Raw genomic sequence first — 16,834 nt, forward strand, 5'->3', positions numbered from 1 at the left:
TATTTGAAAGACAGAGTTAAAGAGAGAGGTAGAGACACAGAGAGAGGTCTTCCATCTGCTGGTTCACTCCCCAGATGGCTACAATGGCCGGAGCTGCGCCGATCCAAAGCCAGGAGCCAGGAGCTTCTTCTGGGTCTCCCATGTGGGTTCAGGGGCCCAAGGACTTGGGCCATCCTCCACTGCTATCCCAGGCCATAGCAGAGAGCTGGATTGGAAGAGGAACAGCTGGGACTAGAACCGGCGCCCATATGGGATGCTGGCACTTCAGGCCAGGGTGTTAACCTGCTGCACCACAGCGCTGGCCCCCCTGCTTTCTTTTTTTTTTTTAATATTTATTTATTTAATTGAAAGTCAGAGTTACACAGAGAAAAGAGAGGCAAAGAGAGAGAGAGAGAGAGAGAGAGAGAGAGAGAGAGAGAGAGAGAGAAAGGTTCACATCCTCTGGTTGACTCAGTTGGCTGCAATGACCAGAGCTGCACTGATCTGAAGCCAGGAGTCAGGAGCTTCTTCCAGGTCTCCCATGAGGGTACAGGGGTCCAAGGACTTGGGCCATCTGCTACCCTACTTTCTTTTAACATAAGCCAAATTAGTATTTTTTTGACCAGGGATGTGATAGAAGCCATCATATTACAAACCAATGGCAGATCTGAGCCTGTTTTTGCTTTTTTCTGGCCCCTCTGAACCTCTGGCTGTCTCTTATAGGGGTTATTTTAACCCCTATAAAATGAGAACTAAAAAAAATATTTCATCTATTTCTGCTCTGATATTTATCATTTCTTTTCTTCTACTAATTTGGGGTTGATTTTTTCTTACTTTTTTGAGTACTTGAAATGCATCATGAGGTTGTTCATTTGAAATCTCCTGTTTTTGATATATGCATTTATTGATATAAATGTTCTCAGTACCTTTGATTCCCACAGGTTCTGATATGTTATGGTTTCATTTTCATTCATTTCAAGAAACTTCCTGATTCCCCTTTTAATTTCTTATATAACTAGGAGCATATTATTCAATTTCCATGTTTTTAAGTATTTTTCATGATTCTATTAATTTCTAGCTTTATTCTTTTGTAATCAGGGAACATATTTGATATGTAACTTTTTTGAGATTTAGTGAGACTTTGTTTGTGGCCTAGCCTATGGTATATCCTGGAGAATTTTCCATTAGCTAATGAGAAGAATGTATTCTGCAAACATTAGATGAAATTTCCTGTAAATGTCTATTATGTACTTTGCCTTTATAAGGGTAGTCCTACTCCGATATACTTTTCTTGATTTTCTGTCTGGATGATGTGTCCATTGGTGAAAGCAAACTACTAAAGGCCCCACTATTATTGTATTGGCATCTCTCTCTCCTTTAGCTATAATAGTATTTGCCGGCGCCACGGCTCACTAGGCTAATCCTATTTGCGGCGCCTGCACCCTGGGTTCTAGTCCCGGTTAGGGCGCCAGATTCTGTCCCAGTTGCTCCTCTTCCAGTCCAGCTCTCTGCTGTGCCCCGGGAGGGCAGTGGAGGATGGCCCAAGTCCTTGGGCCCTGCACCTGCATGGGAGATCAGGAGGAAGCACCTGGCTCCTGGCTTCGGATTGGCGCAGTGCACTGGCTGTAGCAGACATTTGGGGGGTAAACCAATGGAAATGAAGACCTTTCTCTCTGTCTCTCTCTGTCTAACTCTGCCTGTCAAAAAAAAAAAGATATAATAGTATTTGCTTTATATATTTTGGTCATCCATTGTTAAATTAATGTATATACATATATATATATATTCACCATTGTTATATCCTTTTGCTGAATTGATCCTTTTATCACTATATAATCTCCTTTGTCTCTGTTTATGATTTTTTTTATTTAAGTTCTGTTTTATCTGATATGAGTATAGCTATGCCTGCTCACTTTTACTTTTCATTTCTGTAAAATATATTTTTCTTACCCTTTACTGTTGGTGTTATAGGCAACATACATTTGGATCTTGTTGTTTTTAATCCAGTCAGCAGATCTATTTCTTTTGACAGGATAATTTAATCTGTTTACAGTTAAGGTTGTGAATGGGTAAGAACTTACTCCTACCATTTTGCTAATTATTTTCTGATTGTTTTATATATGTTCTCTCTTACTTTCTTCTTTTAGTATTTGTCTTCGTGGTTTGCTGGTTTTCTGTAATGGAATGGTTTTATTATTTTTCAGTTTTGTGTCAGTTTTATCAGTGAGTTTTATGCTTTTGCCTACTTCCATGACAGTTGTCATCCTTTGCCTCTGGATGTAGAACTCCCCTAAATATTTCTTGGTCTGGTGGTGACGAATTGTCTCAGTTTTTATTAGTCTGGGAAAAGCTTTATTTCTCCCTCATTTCTAAAGCAGAGCTTTGCTGATATAGCATTCTTAGTTGAATACTAAGATTTTTTTTCTTTCAGAACTTTGAATATATCATCCCATTCTCTTCTAATCCATATTGTTTCTGCTGGAAAATCTGCCGTTACTCTAATGGGGATTCCCTTATATGTGATGTGGTGCATTTCTTGTGCTGTCTTTAGAATTTCTGCTTTGTCTTTAAGTTTTGAAAGTTGACTATACTTTGCCTTAGAGAAGATATTTTTTGACAATTCTTTTTTTTTATTTAGTAAATATAAATTTCCAAAGTACAGTTTATGGATTACATTGGCTCCCCCCCCCCATAATTTCCCTCCCATTCACACCCCTCCCATCTCCCGCTCCCTCTCCCATTCCATTCACATCAAGATTCATTTTCAATTATCTTTATATACAGAAGATCAATTCAGTATATATTAGGTAAGGATTTCATCAGTTTGCACCCACACAAAAACACAAAGTGTAAAAATACTTTTCAGTACTAGTTATAGCATTACTTCACATTGGACAACACACTAAGGACAGATCCCACATGAGAAGTAAGTACATAGTGACTCCTGTTGTTGACTTAACAATTTGACACTCTTGTTTATGGCGTCAGTAATCTCCCTAGGCTCTAGTCATGAGTTGCCCAGGCTATGGAAGCCTTTTGGGTTCACTGACTTTGATCTTATTCCGACAGGGTCATAGTCAAAGTGGCAGTTCTCTCCTCCCTTCAGAGAAAGGTACCTCCTTCTTTGATGGCCCTATTCTTTCCACTGGAATCTCACTCACAGAGATCTTTCATTCAGATCTTCTTTTTTTTTTTTTTTCCCGGAGTGTCTTGGCTTTCCATGCCTAAAATACTCTCATGGGCTCTTCAGCCAGATCCAAATGCCTTAAGGGCTGATTCTGAGGCCAGAGTGCTATTTAGGACATCTGCCATTCTATGAGTCTGCTGTGTAACCCGCTTCCCATGTTGGATCGTTCTCTCCCTTTTTGATTCTATCAGTTAGTATTAGCAGACATTAGTCTTGTTTCTGTGATCCCTTTGACTCTTAGACCTATCAGTGTGATCAATTGTGAACTGAAGTTGATCACTTAGACTAGTGAGATGGCATTGGTACATACCACCTTGAAGGGATTGTATTGGGATCCCCTGGCACGTTTCTAACTCCACCATTTGGGGCAAGTCCGATTGAGCATGTCCCAAATTGTACATCTCCTCCCTCTCTTATTCCCAGTCTTATATTTAACAGGGATCACTTTTCAGTTAAAATTTAAGCACCTAAGAATAATTGTGTGTTAATTATAGAGTTCAACAAATAGTACTAGAACAAAAAAAAATACTAAAATGGATAAAGTATTACATTGTACATCAACAGTCAGGACAAGAGCTGATCAAGTCACTGTTTCTCATAGTGTCCATTTCACTTCAGCAGGTTTCCCCTTTGGTGCTCAGTTAGTTGTCACCAATCAGGGAGAACATATGATATTTGTCCCTTTGGGACTGGCTTAATTCACTCAGCATAATGTTTTCCAGATTCCTCCATCTTGTTGCAAATGACCAGATTTCATTGTTTTTGACTGCTGTACAGTATTCTATAGATTACATGTCCCATAATTTCTTTATCCTGTCTACTGTTGATGGGCATTTGGGTTGGGTCTAGGTCTTAGCTATTGTGAATTGAGCTGCAATAAATATTAATGTGCAGACAGCTTGTTTGTTTGCCAATTTCATTTCCTTTGGGTAAATTTCAAGGAGTGGGATGGCTGGGTTGAATGGTAGGGTTATATTCAGGTTTCTGAGGAATCTCCAGACTGACTTCCATAGTGGCTTAACCAGTTTGCATTCCCACCAACAGTGGGTTAGTGTCCTTTTTTCCCCACCTCCTCTCCAGCATCTATTGTTGGTAGATTTCTGAATGTGAGCCATTCTATCTGGGGTGAGGTGAAACCTCATTGTGATTTTGATTTGCATTTCCCTGATTGCTAGTGATCCTGAACATTTTTTCATGTGTCTGTTGGCCCTTTGGATTTCATCTTTTGAAAACTGTCTATTGAGGTCCTTGGCCCATCTCTTAAGTGGGTTGTTTGTTTTGATGTTGTGGAGTTTCTTGATTTCTTTGTAGATTCTGGTTATCAACCCTTTATCTGTTGCATAGTTTGCAAATATTTTTTCCCATTCTGTCGGTTGCCTCTTCACTTTCCTGACTGGATCTTTTGAAGTACAGAAACTTCTCAATTTGATGCAATCCCAAATGTTAATTTTGGCTTTGACTGCCTGTGCTTCTGGGGTCTTTTCCAAGAAGTCTTTGCCAATACCTATATCTTGCAGGGTTTCTCCAATGCTCTCTAATAATTTGATGATGTCGGGTCATAGATTTAAGTCTTTAATCCATGTTGAGTGGATTTTTGTGTAAGGTGAAAGGTAGGGGTCTTGCTTCATGATTCTGCATGTGGAAATCCAGTTTTCCCAGCACCATTTATTGAATAGACTGTCCTTACTCCAGGGATTGGTTTTGGATCCTTGATCAAATATGAGTTGGCTGTAGATGTTTGGATTGATTTCTGGTGTTTCTGTTCTGTTCCATTAGGCTTCACAATACCAGATTTCAGGACATACTACAGGGCAGTTGTTATCAAAACAGCATGGTACTGGTACAGAAACAGATGGAGAAGATATTTTTAGTTGCGTACATTTTAGCTGGGGTCCATTGAGCTTCCTGAACCTGAATGTCCACATCTCTTTTAAAACCTGGGAAATTTTCATCTATCACATCATTAAATAGGTTCTCAATGCCTTTTTCCCTTTTTTCTCCTTCTGTCACCCCCACATTACAAATATTTGTTCAGATAATGATGTCTCATAGGCTTTCTTCTTCTTTTCTTTAATTAACTAATTTATTTATTTCGATCTGAACTGGATTATGTCACGATACCTATTTTCAAGTGCCATCTTCTGCTTGGTCTAGTCTGCTATTGAAGCTCTCCGCTGTATTTTATACTTAATAAGTTGAGTTTTTCAGTTTCAAGATTACCATTTGGTTCTTTTAATGATTTTTTATCTCTTTGTTGAATTTCTTTTCTTTTCTTTTTTTTTTATTTGACTGGTAGAGTTATAGACAGAGAGACAGAGAGAAACGTCTTCCTTCCATTGATTCACTCCCCAAATGGCCGCCACAGCTTGTGCTGCGCCGATCCGAAGCCAGGAGCCAGGTGCTTCTTCCTGGTCTCCCATGTGGCTGCAGGGGCCCAAGCACTTGGGCCATCCTCCACTGCCCTCCCAGGCCACAGCAGAGAGCTGGACTGGAAGAGGAGCAACCGGGACTAGAACCGGCGCCCATATGGGATGCCAGTGCCACAGGCAGAGGATTAACCAAGTGAGCCTTGATGCTGGCCCCTTGTTGAATTTCTTACTCCTATCATTAACTGCTTTCCCTGTTTTGTTGAATTGTCTCTGTGTATTCTCTTGCATTTTGCTGAGTTTCCTTAGGGTCATTATTTTGAATTCCGTTTTAAGTACTTCATAGGTTTCCTTTGCATGGGGTTCTGTTTCTAGAGAGTTATTGTATTCCTTTGGTGATGTCACAATCCCTTGCTTTTTTATGCTTCACTTCATGTCTCCATTTCTGGTGTAACCATCAGCTCTTCCATTTTTGTGGAGTAGCTTTCAAAGGAAGAGATGTCCATTTAGGTAGGACATAGCGTGTCAGTTGGGTAAGTGCTTTGGCAGGGGTTCTAAGCAAGCATGGAATGTAGTCTCCCTCTGATTTCTCCAGTTATAATCAATGTTATCAATGTTTACGAGTTCCCCATCACCTAGACGGCAGGTGTTTGTGGAGGTAGTGGTGTGAGCTTCCAGGGTTGTGTGTTCTCGGGCCTTGCAGAGTTGAATGCTTGTTGGCACTGAGGTTTGTAGCAGCAGGAGCCACAGTCCCAAGGCTGTGGACCACAGAGGGACTCGTCTTCAGGCCTCAGGAGGTGAGTGCCAGTAATGCCAGTCTGGCCTGTGCTTTAGACAGAATAGATCAAAACCCCACATCCATGGCCATGGGAACATGTCAGACATTGATCTGCCCCCGTGGTGCTTTGGACTTAAAGAGAAGGCTTCATTGATTGCTTATGTTAAATTACCAGCTGGGCTCTAAGATGTAAAAGTCAGGAATAAGAAGTGTCTGAGCACTCGCAAATCTCACTGTTAGAAGTCACCAGGGCCCCTCACTGCCTGTGTGTGCAAACATGATGTGAGAGCAGAGCTCTCCTCCCTCATAGAGGTCTCATGGTGCAGTTCTGGCTGGAAGAAAGGCGTATTTTGTAGATTCTCTTTAATGCTATTAATGAGCGCCTAAAATTTCCAAGGTCCTTCCGTGTTGGTTGGTTGGGATGCTGGATGGTTGGTATGTTGGATCTCCTGCTCAGAGATGACTCACTATTATGCCGAGTATGATGGCGCCATGCGTGCTGGACCCCTCCCACCAACCCCTACCTCCTTCCATAGCTGAAAAAATTACCCCTGTACTAAAAGGCAGCTGCTGTTGGGAAATGGAGGCCTCGGCTGGACACTCACAGTCAAGTCCTGGAAGCTCCAGGCCTCTGCTGTGTCCACCCGCAAACAGCCACAGCAAATGGGAAGGGCCCCGGAGAGATGATGGCCTTTCACCCAGCGTGAGTGAAACTCGAGGGAACAGCTACAGCCTGGGCTGCTCTGGGTAGAACAAGGACGCCACACACCAGGCTCAAAAATGGACCTGCAGGTCCTTCTGAGCCCTCCCATCGCGTGTTGGCTCCCTGCTGCGTTCTGGGTCTTGACTACGTCAGTTCTGTGCCTTTCAGATGTGGAGTGGGGACATGAGACCCCCCAGCATAAAACAGCTCCAGATAGTCTGTGACAAGTTGCTCAGTTGTGCAGCCTGAACAGGGAGGGAGGGAGGGCCTCCCAAGGTCAGGGATGCCAAAGATGCCACGTTGCCGGGCTTTGATGGGGCGTGACTGACAGGGGGAAGGCAGAGCACCCCAGGTGAAGAGGGACTCTTAAACAGAAGGCATATTTTATATTATTTTTAAGCTCACTTTATCGGCATGGTGATTGACATGTAAAAAGCTGCTCATATTTAATGTATACACTTTGGTGCGTTGGGGGTTACGTATACATCTGTGAAACCATCACAACCATTGAAGCCATGCGTATCCCCATCACTTCTCTAAGGCCTCTCCCGCCCCTTGAGTGTTATCATTGTTATTTCTGTGGTTGGAACACTCAGTGAGAACCACCCAGTGGGCCAATTTCTGCTGGTGCTATGCCGTGGAATATGGCTCCAGGCCCTTCCCTCGGGCAGGTCCCCAGGAAAGACGGTCTGTCATAACTCCTCTGGAATCGTATTTCGTGTTTGCAGCGTGGCACCTGTAAGAACTGTGGAAGTTCAAGGTTTTGTCTGGCACTTTTGTTGCCAAGTGAACATAAGAACATAGAGGAAGCTCTTCCCTAAGGGGAATGGTCATAAGACCAGTGACTAAAGCTCACTGAAGTCACTGTGGTTATTCTTGTCACCCTGAGTTGTCCCCCTCAGAGGAGCGAGAGGAGGTGGCAGGCAGATGCTGGGTCCTTGCAGAAGCCACAGCCTTAGCAGGAAGCAGCAAGGCTTACGCACGCCCCGTCTGTGTAGGTCTTGACCCAATGCCAAGCTCAGTGGCCCCTACCTCTCAGACTGTGGGCACCGTTTTTGTCATTACTTCTTTATTTCCCTGGGCTGTGCGGGCTTGTTCATTTTTACATTATTTATGTCCTTATTTTTATTTGAAAGAAACAGACAGATGGACAGGTCGCCCATTCACTGATTCATTTCCCAAGATGCCCACAACAGACAGGGCTGGGCCAAGCTGAAGCCAGGAGCCAGGAGCTCAGTCTGGGTCTCCCATATGAGTGCAAGCACTCAAATATTTGAGCCATCACCTGCTGCCTCCCAGAGCGTACATTAGCAGGAAACTGGAATTGGGAGCAAACCCAGGACTTCGACCCAGGAACTCCCATCCAGGGACTCCAGTATGGGATGTGTGTGTCCCAAGAGACAGCTTAACCACTATGCCAAGCATCCACCTGAGCTTGCGCCCTTTCAAAGATCAAAAAAATAAAATCCACAAAACCCTTAACTATTACCCTCCAGTTACACTCAGGAAAACGTGTAAACTGGCAAGGGTCGTACCGAACTCTCTCCCCAGCCCCACTGCAGACCCCAGAGGTCAACACTGCAGAGCCCAGGGCACCCTCACTGATCCAGGCACAGAGAGCCATGCCCTCAGGCTATGATTTGTTGGTGGGTTTTGTGCTGTTTTGTTTTGAAAAATAAAATCAAGCGTTGCGTGTTGTGTACGAACAGCTGAAATGCTTAACAGCAAACAGCGGTGTATGAAGACCCTTCCTCATCAAACCATACACCATATCCCATTCTATATAATTACATAAAATGTTTGAAGGCCCAGTGATAGCTTGTTTTCTGCTTGTTTATTTGCTATTGCAGGCAATGCTGGAGTTATTGTTCTCATACAAATATATGCATTTATGCTATAATTTTGGTAAATTATATTACAAGGGATGGGATGTCTTTGCTCATACAGTATGTGCATTTTTATTATAAAATTACACTTCAGAAGGGCTTACCAATTTATATGTGTAACAGCACTATAGGAAAAAATAACTATTATTAAACTTTTAATGTGATGGGCAAAAAATGTTGAATTTTTTTATTTTTAATTATTACAGAATCAAATGTCTTTTCCTGTACTTTACATTTATATATCTTCTATTATTTACCTAATCATCATATATGCTTATTTGCTATTTTTTTCTTTACTGGCTTATAGGAAGTGTTATTGGAAATACTAGCCTTCTAATTCTTTTGGATATTTAAAAATAGCTTCAATTTTGTAGCAGTTTTTCCCCAAGACAAGACAAAAAAGTATAATATATTTTCTTCCAATCATTTTTTAAATTTTTATTTATTTTTATTCATTTGAAAGGTAGAAAGACAGAGACAGACAGAGATCTTCCATTCGCTGGTTCACTCCCCAAATATGCATAAGAGCCGGGGCTGGGCCAGGCCAAAGCCGGGAGCCCAGAACTTCACCAGCATCTCCCAGCTGGGGGGCAGGACCCGGCTCTCGGGCCATCACTGTGCCACCCAGGCTGCACAGTAGCAGGGAGCTGGAGTTGGGAGTGGAGCTGGGACTCGGACTCAGGCGCTCTGATATGGGACGCGGGCCTCCACACAGTGGTGTGACTGCTGTGCCAGGGATCAGCCTCTGTTTGCATCTCATCATTGCAGAATCGCTTTCTCCATTTAGACTTTGAGCCCTCTGATTTTTTTTTTCTTTGCTGAAGTCTCACTACACTGTCTTCTACCAGGATATCTCATTTCCCAGATGTATTTATTGGATAATTTATTCTCTGCCCATCGGTTTGAGACGCCACCTTTATCTTGCACCGCATTCCCATGTATTGCTGGCGCTGTCTCTGGACGACCTGTTTCAATCCACTGATCTGAGTGTTTATTCTCATGCCAATATGAGACTGCCTCAGTACTTCATAGTGCATTTGTACAAACCCTGAGGGCATGCTGTTCCTCTCTGTTGTTTCCCCAAATTTCTTGACTGTTCCTGAACATTTCTTCTTTCAGGATCAGAATCCAAATGATCTTTTGAGCCAGCTTAATGAGACAGCTCTCCCACGTCCACACACACACACACACACACACTCTCTTTATTATTAGAATTATCCTTAGATTATATTGCAATTATGTGTTTGTGCGTAATGGACTGACCTTTCAGAATTGGAACTCCTTCAGCACAAAGGTAGAATTCAGCTCGTCAGTCTTTGAGGACTTGCTTGATGTGTGTTAGCAGTCACACTCCTCGGTGCCTTACAGGTGTTCTTTCCGTTGTAAATGAATCTGTCTCTGCATTTCAATTTCCTACCGAATGGAACTTAAAAACAAGACGCAACAAAACAACACACTGGCTTTTGGACATTACCCTTTTCCAACCATCTGGCTGAATTCTTGTTGGCGCTGGAAGGTACCGTTGGAGACGTAACTGTAACTTGAACCTCTGAGACAAGATCGACAGGGACTTTGTCACTTTGCCGACTCCAACAGCCTAAGTACAGAAGCTTCCTGAGTTAATGAAGGCTCAGCTTAACGACTGTGTTCACTCTGTGATGGTGTGAAAGCGATACACATCAGTGGAAGCCATGGTTCACCTTCTGAGATTGGTGCCAGGTTAATGATGTGGGGATGCCGCTGTCTCAGCGCTGGGCAGGGCCCGGGGCCCTGCAGTGTGTGTGTTGCTCAGCTGGGATGTTCTGCAGGTTAGCAGTGCTGGACGCAGCCTCAACTCAGAGCATTTTCAATTTATGGTGGGCATATCCGTCCATAACCCCGTCCTACATCAGGGAGTGTCAGTGCCAGCCGTAGTGCACTCTATCTCCTTAGAACTGAATGTTGAATGTTCCTGAAGCCAAAGGTGCGGTCTCGCTGAGCACTTGCAGAGTGTCTACTGAAGAGTCGATGCCTAGGAAGAGAGAGAAGGCAGAAGCAGTAGGCAGGCTCCGAGGGAGAACTCCAGGGATGGCTCAGCAGTGGAGCTGGGTCCCCTTGGACTGCCAGGAAGGAAGCTCCTAAACCAGGACTCTCAGGAACTGTAAAAGGGGCAGTGCCCAAGGCAGGAAGGTGTCCCAAGAGCAGGCCACTGCTCACTGACCGTGGGAACCAGGCCATTCCTTTAAAAGGTCATCGAAGTCCCCAGATCTTCTGACTTCTCGATCTCGCCAAGAGGATGAAACAGACCGAAAACAGGTGTTTTTTTCCCACTGAAAACGCACACGTACTTAGAAGCAGCTGACCTCCCAGAACTCCTAGGAAGGTGTCCAGACTCAATTCTGTTGAGGTCTGGCAGCGTCTTCTCGTGTGTCAGCCCTGTCGCGACACCCTCGAGGCGAGAGAGGGTTCTCACCAGACTCATAGGGTAGACAGGCAGCCTGCAGGGATGACACGCCCGGGTTTGAGGGACCAGCAGGCCCTGCGGCTTAGACCTGGGCTCCCCGTGGTGGGAAATCTCCCCTTGAAGCGCTTCCTCTGTGGCCGAGCCCCGGCCCGTGCTGGCCTGCGGGGAGCCCTTCTCTGACGGGACCAACCTTGGCTGTGTTGGCTGATGACGGCAGCACTGTCTACTCAGGGATGCTGACAAGTGGAAGTACTTGTTTTGCTGCTTTTTCCTACTCTTTCTCTTCTTGGGGAGAATTTTGAATTTTGAGATTGACACCAGGCAGGGTAGAAGTGGGGGTCTGGTGTATGGAGCCCCGTTGTGTCTACCAACCCCTCGTTGTCCCAGGCTCCACTGGGGGCACCATCACTCTCATTGGCATAGCCCCGTTGGGTGAGGGAATGAGGAAAGACCCCGTATGGAGAGAAGCAGAGCCTCCCTCAGCCCACGGCAGCTGTTGAGTGCTCTGTCCTGCGCATGTGGCCAGCGCAGCCTGCCGCTGCTCCGCAGTGTAGACAGATGACATCTGGGGGATGGGAGGGAGAGAGGGCTGCTCCTGCCATCACTCAGGAGCTATGCAAGGCACGCCCCTCGCCACCGTGCAGCAGGAAGTCACTAGGAAGAGCCAGCTGCTCATTCACAGGAAGTTCACTTCCGTGTCCCCCCCATCATGGCTGCTCTCTCCTGGCCCCCTCTCTCCCACAAGAAGTGAAGGCTGATGACCAAAGAAGAGTAGGACCCCAGGGTTCTATGGGGCTCCCGTTCCTGGGAGGGGGCGCTTACCTTTTAAGGCTCTTCCTGGCCACTGCTCTCTGCCTGCTGGTGGCCGAGCACCGGCGTCCACAGCTGAGTTCACCACCCCTCCCATCCCTCGTTCAGTTTCCGATATCGCCCCATCACATTGTCACACGTGAGCCTCCACGGAGGTCGGATGTCTTCCCGTCACCATCCCTCCTGGGTCAAGGACAGGGCCCTGGGCATAGCAGGTGGCACCACCTCTTTCCTCACACGGTCTGAAGCATTCTCTGGTGAGATTGTCAGAGGTAGCAGGCCGGCACCTGGGGGTGTGTGCAGTGACCGGGTAGATTTCTCATTAGAATTCTCCACGGACAAGGCCACTGAGAAAGACAGCCGTCCCGGTGGTTCCGTGGTTGCCAGCATGCGTGGGCCGGCACGGGTGCTTTGTGGTTGGGAAAAGTGGCAAATCAGCCCAGCCCCGGGAGCTTCTCCCAGGAGAACAATAAACAATCTTGTTCCTCAAGCTTTGCAGTAAGTTCCTTGTTTGGGCAGTTTTTCAAAAAACACGCTAATTTAAATAATACTGAACTAGCATTAAATCAGTGAGAAAAATCAGCAAAAATGCAAGCCCAGGGATAGGGAAGTTGGAGTGGGTCTGGCCGCAGGTGCTCGTCCTGGGTGGTATCAGTCACGCTGCACCCCTGGTGTGGCTTGTGTGTGTGTAGGGAGGAGGCCACGCAGGGCTCGCCCGATGCATGATCCATGGCACAAGATCCATGCATCAGAAGGTTCCCAGCCAGCACAGTGCCCACACTCCTGCCCCACGGGGGATGGCAGGGGCCTGGAGCAGGTGTCCGGGGGCATGGTCTGCGCCTGGAAAGAGTCCTACATCTCTGCAGCCGTCTCTACCTGGCTCTCCCACTGTAGGTTCAAGACCAGGCTGGTGAGCACAAACAGGGCTGATTATTGTTCACCAAACTGCTGAGCAGAGGGGAGACCCAGCTCGGCCCCCCGGACCCGGCCCAGCCCTGGCTCACCGGGCACCTGCCTGACTCCACTTGCCTGGAAAGAAGTGTGACTGTTCTCTCTCTCCTGCTTCTACTTCCCTTCCTGGGCAGGCCCACACGGTCTTCAGAGGATCCCTCCACTCTGTCTCTAACCTGACCCCTCCTCCGAAGCTGCATCCAGTCTGTCCCCTGTGCCGGCCGCAGCTCCTGTGGCCCCAGCCAAGGTGTCAGGCCACCCCTGCCCACGTTGTGCCCAGTACCCCCTGAACAAGATCACTTCCATGCTTGTGCAGTGATCACTGGGACTATGGCAGTGACCAGAGACATGGCCCTGGTATCCTGGTCCTGGTGCCAACCAGCAGTGGAGCCCTCCAGGGGTTGGAGCTCCCAGCAGCACCCCTGCCTCCCTCTCGGCACTGCTCATGGGGCTCCGTGGTCTTTCCTGATGCCTTGTTTAATGCTCACAGATGATCTAGTTCCAGTACTCTCTGCTCTGGGTTTATGAAGCAGCTCCCAGAGGGGCTGGTGCAAACTGCAGGGCCACAGTGGAAACAGACTGAGCCATGGATTTAGAAGGGCCTTTGGTGCCCACGACAGGAGGTTCCAGTTCCCTGTGTAGCCTGCAGGGCATGGCACAGCCCACGTCCCAATTTCCAATGTCTGCTGCAGATCTATAGACAAGTCATCGTTATCAGATAGGCGGAGTTCAGAGAATTTTCTCCACTCTTTTAACTCGCGAGACCTCAGTCTGATTTCTCCTGGGCGCCAGGCACCACTGCCCTCACCAGGTCGGTGAGAACACTTGCGGTGGCCACTTTCATCCATACTTCCTGGTGCTGTGCCTGGGTCACGCATGCGTGCACATTGATGAGGATTTAAATCTATGGAAGTCGTACAACTGCGCTGTGAGATGGCTCTCACAATTGCTGCTCCAACCAAGGACGCAGAAGCCGAGAGGGACTTCAGTCTGGACTCTGCTGCCTCTTCCTCTCCCTCTGCTGGTGGCTAATCGGGCCACCAAGGCAGTGAGAGTTTGCCTAGGTCTGAAAATACCGCACTCTTAGTACTTGTGCAGCCCCTCTGGATGCCCTGAGCCTCCCAGGTCCCACCCTGCAGGCTCATTGCTTTCTGTTTTCGAGTTCTCTGGGGGAAAAGCCAGGAAAGGCCTGGCATGGGGGTCGGGGTTTGCTGTGACATACTGAGACCTCAGGGATTATTAGCTTGCCCCACAGTGGGGTCAGCTCCAGCATGTCCACCTCAGGGGTCCAGGTGCTAGGACAATGGGTGTGGTCGCCCAGCCCTGGGGCTGTTTCCTACATGGTCAGGAAGCTTTCCTAAGGTAAATGAAGGCCAAATCAAGATCAGCATGTGCACCTCCCATGGGGGATCCTGGAGGCTTTGCATTGTCCTAGGAGCACCACCTCCTGGTCCGAATGGCAGATGCCCAAGACACCCGCTGTGCCATGCTCTCCAACTGTGTCACTGCACCAGGGACACTGAAGCCCCTCCCCCAGCCTCCTGACCCCTCGCAGTGCCTCCTCCACTGCATCAGGCTGTGTCTCCTGCAGGCTTAAAGAGTCCTTGCGACTCTGAGCTTCCCACCAGCCAGCAGCCGTGTAGTAAGTCCAGTACCTTCCACAACGTGGAGCAGCCCTGTGCCATGGCCACACAGCTGGATTCAAGACCAGCTCTTTTTATTATTTTGTAAAGACTTATTTCTTCAAAAGGCATAGCAATATTCAGAAGGAGAGACAGAGACAGAGAGAGAAGAGAGAGGGAGAGAGAGAGGGGTCTTCCATTCACTGATTCACTCCCCAAATGCCCCAAAAGCCAGAACTGAACCCTGGAGCCCAGAGCCAGGAGCCCAGAGCTGCATCCAGGTCTCTCACTTGGATACTTGCGCCATCCGCTGCTGCTGTGCCAGGCGCATTAGCAGGGAGCTGCATCAGAAGCAGAGCAGCCGGCGCTCAAATTGGCGCTCTGATATGGGATGCTGGTGTCGCACATGGCCCCTTAGCCTGCTGCACCACAGTGCCAGCCCCCAAGACTACTTCTTTAGAGGATTAAAAATACCCATCCTGCCTTTCTTCTCTCCCTCCCCCTGTTTATAGCGTGAGCAGCCTTATCTTCAGAGGCTTAAACTCCAACCATGTAGGAAGTAAAACTGCACCACTCGTCCTGAAGGTACACCCTCTGGACTGAAAACACACACCACAGAAAGGAGTCCCGGGCCCTCAGGACAGACACTTGTATTTGGGGTTTTATTTTTCTACTTGAGTGAAAACAAAGCAAGGCCCAGGCCTCAGGGGGCCTGCAGCAAGAAGAACATGTAGGCCAGCGCCGCGGCTCACTAGGCTAATCCTCCTCCTTGCGGCGCCGGCACACCGGGTTCTAGTCCCGGTCGGGGCGCCGGATTCTGTCCCGGTTGCCCTTCTTCCAGGCCAGCTCTCTGCTGTGGCCCGGGAGTGCAGTGGAGGATGGCCCAAGTGCTTGGGCCCTGCACCCCATGGGAGACCAGGAGAAGCACCTGGCTCCTGCCATCGGATCAGCGCGGTGTGCCGGCCACAGTGCGCCGGCTGTGGCGGCCACTGGAGGGGGAACCAATGGCAAAGGAAGACCTTTCTCTCTGTCTCTCTTTCTCACTGTCCACTCTGCCTGTCAAAAAAAAAAAAAAAAAGAAAAGAAAAGAAAAGAAAAAAAAAAAGAAGAAGAAGAACATGTAAACAGCCTCCCAAGAAGATCTTCCACAAACAGGGTCTGGAAGCAGGCACTCAGCCTCAAGGTTAAGGTGGCTGCATCCCTTTGGAGCGCCCAGGTTTGATTCCTGGCTCCTGACTCCAGATCCCTGCTGGTGGACCCTGGGAGCAGCAGTGACGGCACAAGCAATTGGGTTGCCTGCCATCCACGTGGGCATGGGAGACCTCGGTGGAGCTCCCAGTTCCCAGCCTCCACCGAGCCCAGTCCAACCATTTTGGGCCTTTGGAGAGAGAACCAGCAGATAGGAGCTCTTTCTCTCTCCGCCTCTGAAATATATAAATATTGTCTTTTAATTCTGGGTTTTCTTCATCTATGATCTGCTGTTAGAAAGCTTCTGCCACTTCAGAGTAAGTGGGAGGAGAGCCCGAAACAACCATGGACATACCCATGGGCAAAGTCATCCTCACACATGTATGGGAAGTCGTCCTGCTTGTGGGTGTATGAGTGTGCAGATACATCCTCCATCACCGACACATGTGTGCAAAGACGTCCTCCATCACAGACACATGTGTGTGCAAATATGTCATCCATCACAGACACATGTGTGTGCAAATACGTCATCCATCACGGGCACATGTGTGTGCAGATACATCCTCCATCATAGAAACATGTGTGCAAATACATCCTCCATCATAGAAACATGTGTGTGCAGAAACATCCTCCATCATAGAAACATGTGTGTGCAGATACATCCTCCATCATAGAAACACATGTGTGTGCAAGTACATCCTCCATCATAGAAACACATGTGTGTGCAAATACGTCATCCATCACGGACACATGTGTGCAAAGACATCCTCCATCACAGAAACATGTGTGTGCAAATACATCCTCCATCATAGAAACACATGTGTGTGCAAATATGTCATCCATCACGGACACATGTGTGTGCAAAGACATCCTCCATCACAGAAACATGTGTGTGTGCAGATACATCCTCCATCATAGAAA

General features: G+C 47.3%; 1 protein-coding gene across 2 annotated transcripts in view; it reads left to right on the forward strand.

Moving 5' to 3' along the window:
* PTPRN2 (protein tyrosine phosphatase receptor type N2) overlaps positions 1–16,834 on the forward strand; it is a 1,115,035-nt gene that overhangs the window by 842,444 nt on the left and 255,757 nt on the right. The gene's annotated exons all lie outside the window — the stretch shown is intronic.

This window comes from Oryctolagus cuniculus, chromosome 7 (genome assembly GCF_964237555.1).
Source record: "Oryctolagus cuniculus chromosome 7, mOryCun1.1, whole genome shotgun sequence".
Lineage (NCBI taxonomy): Eukaryota > Metazoa > Chordata > Mammalia > Lagomorpha > Leporidae > Oryctolagus > Oryctolagus cuniculus.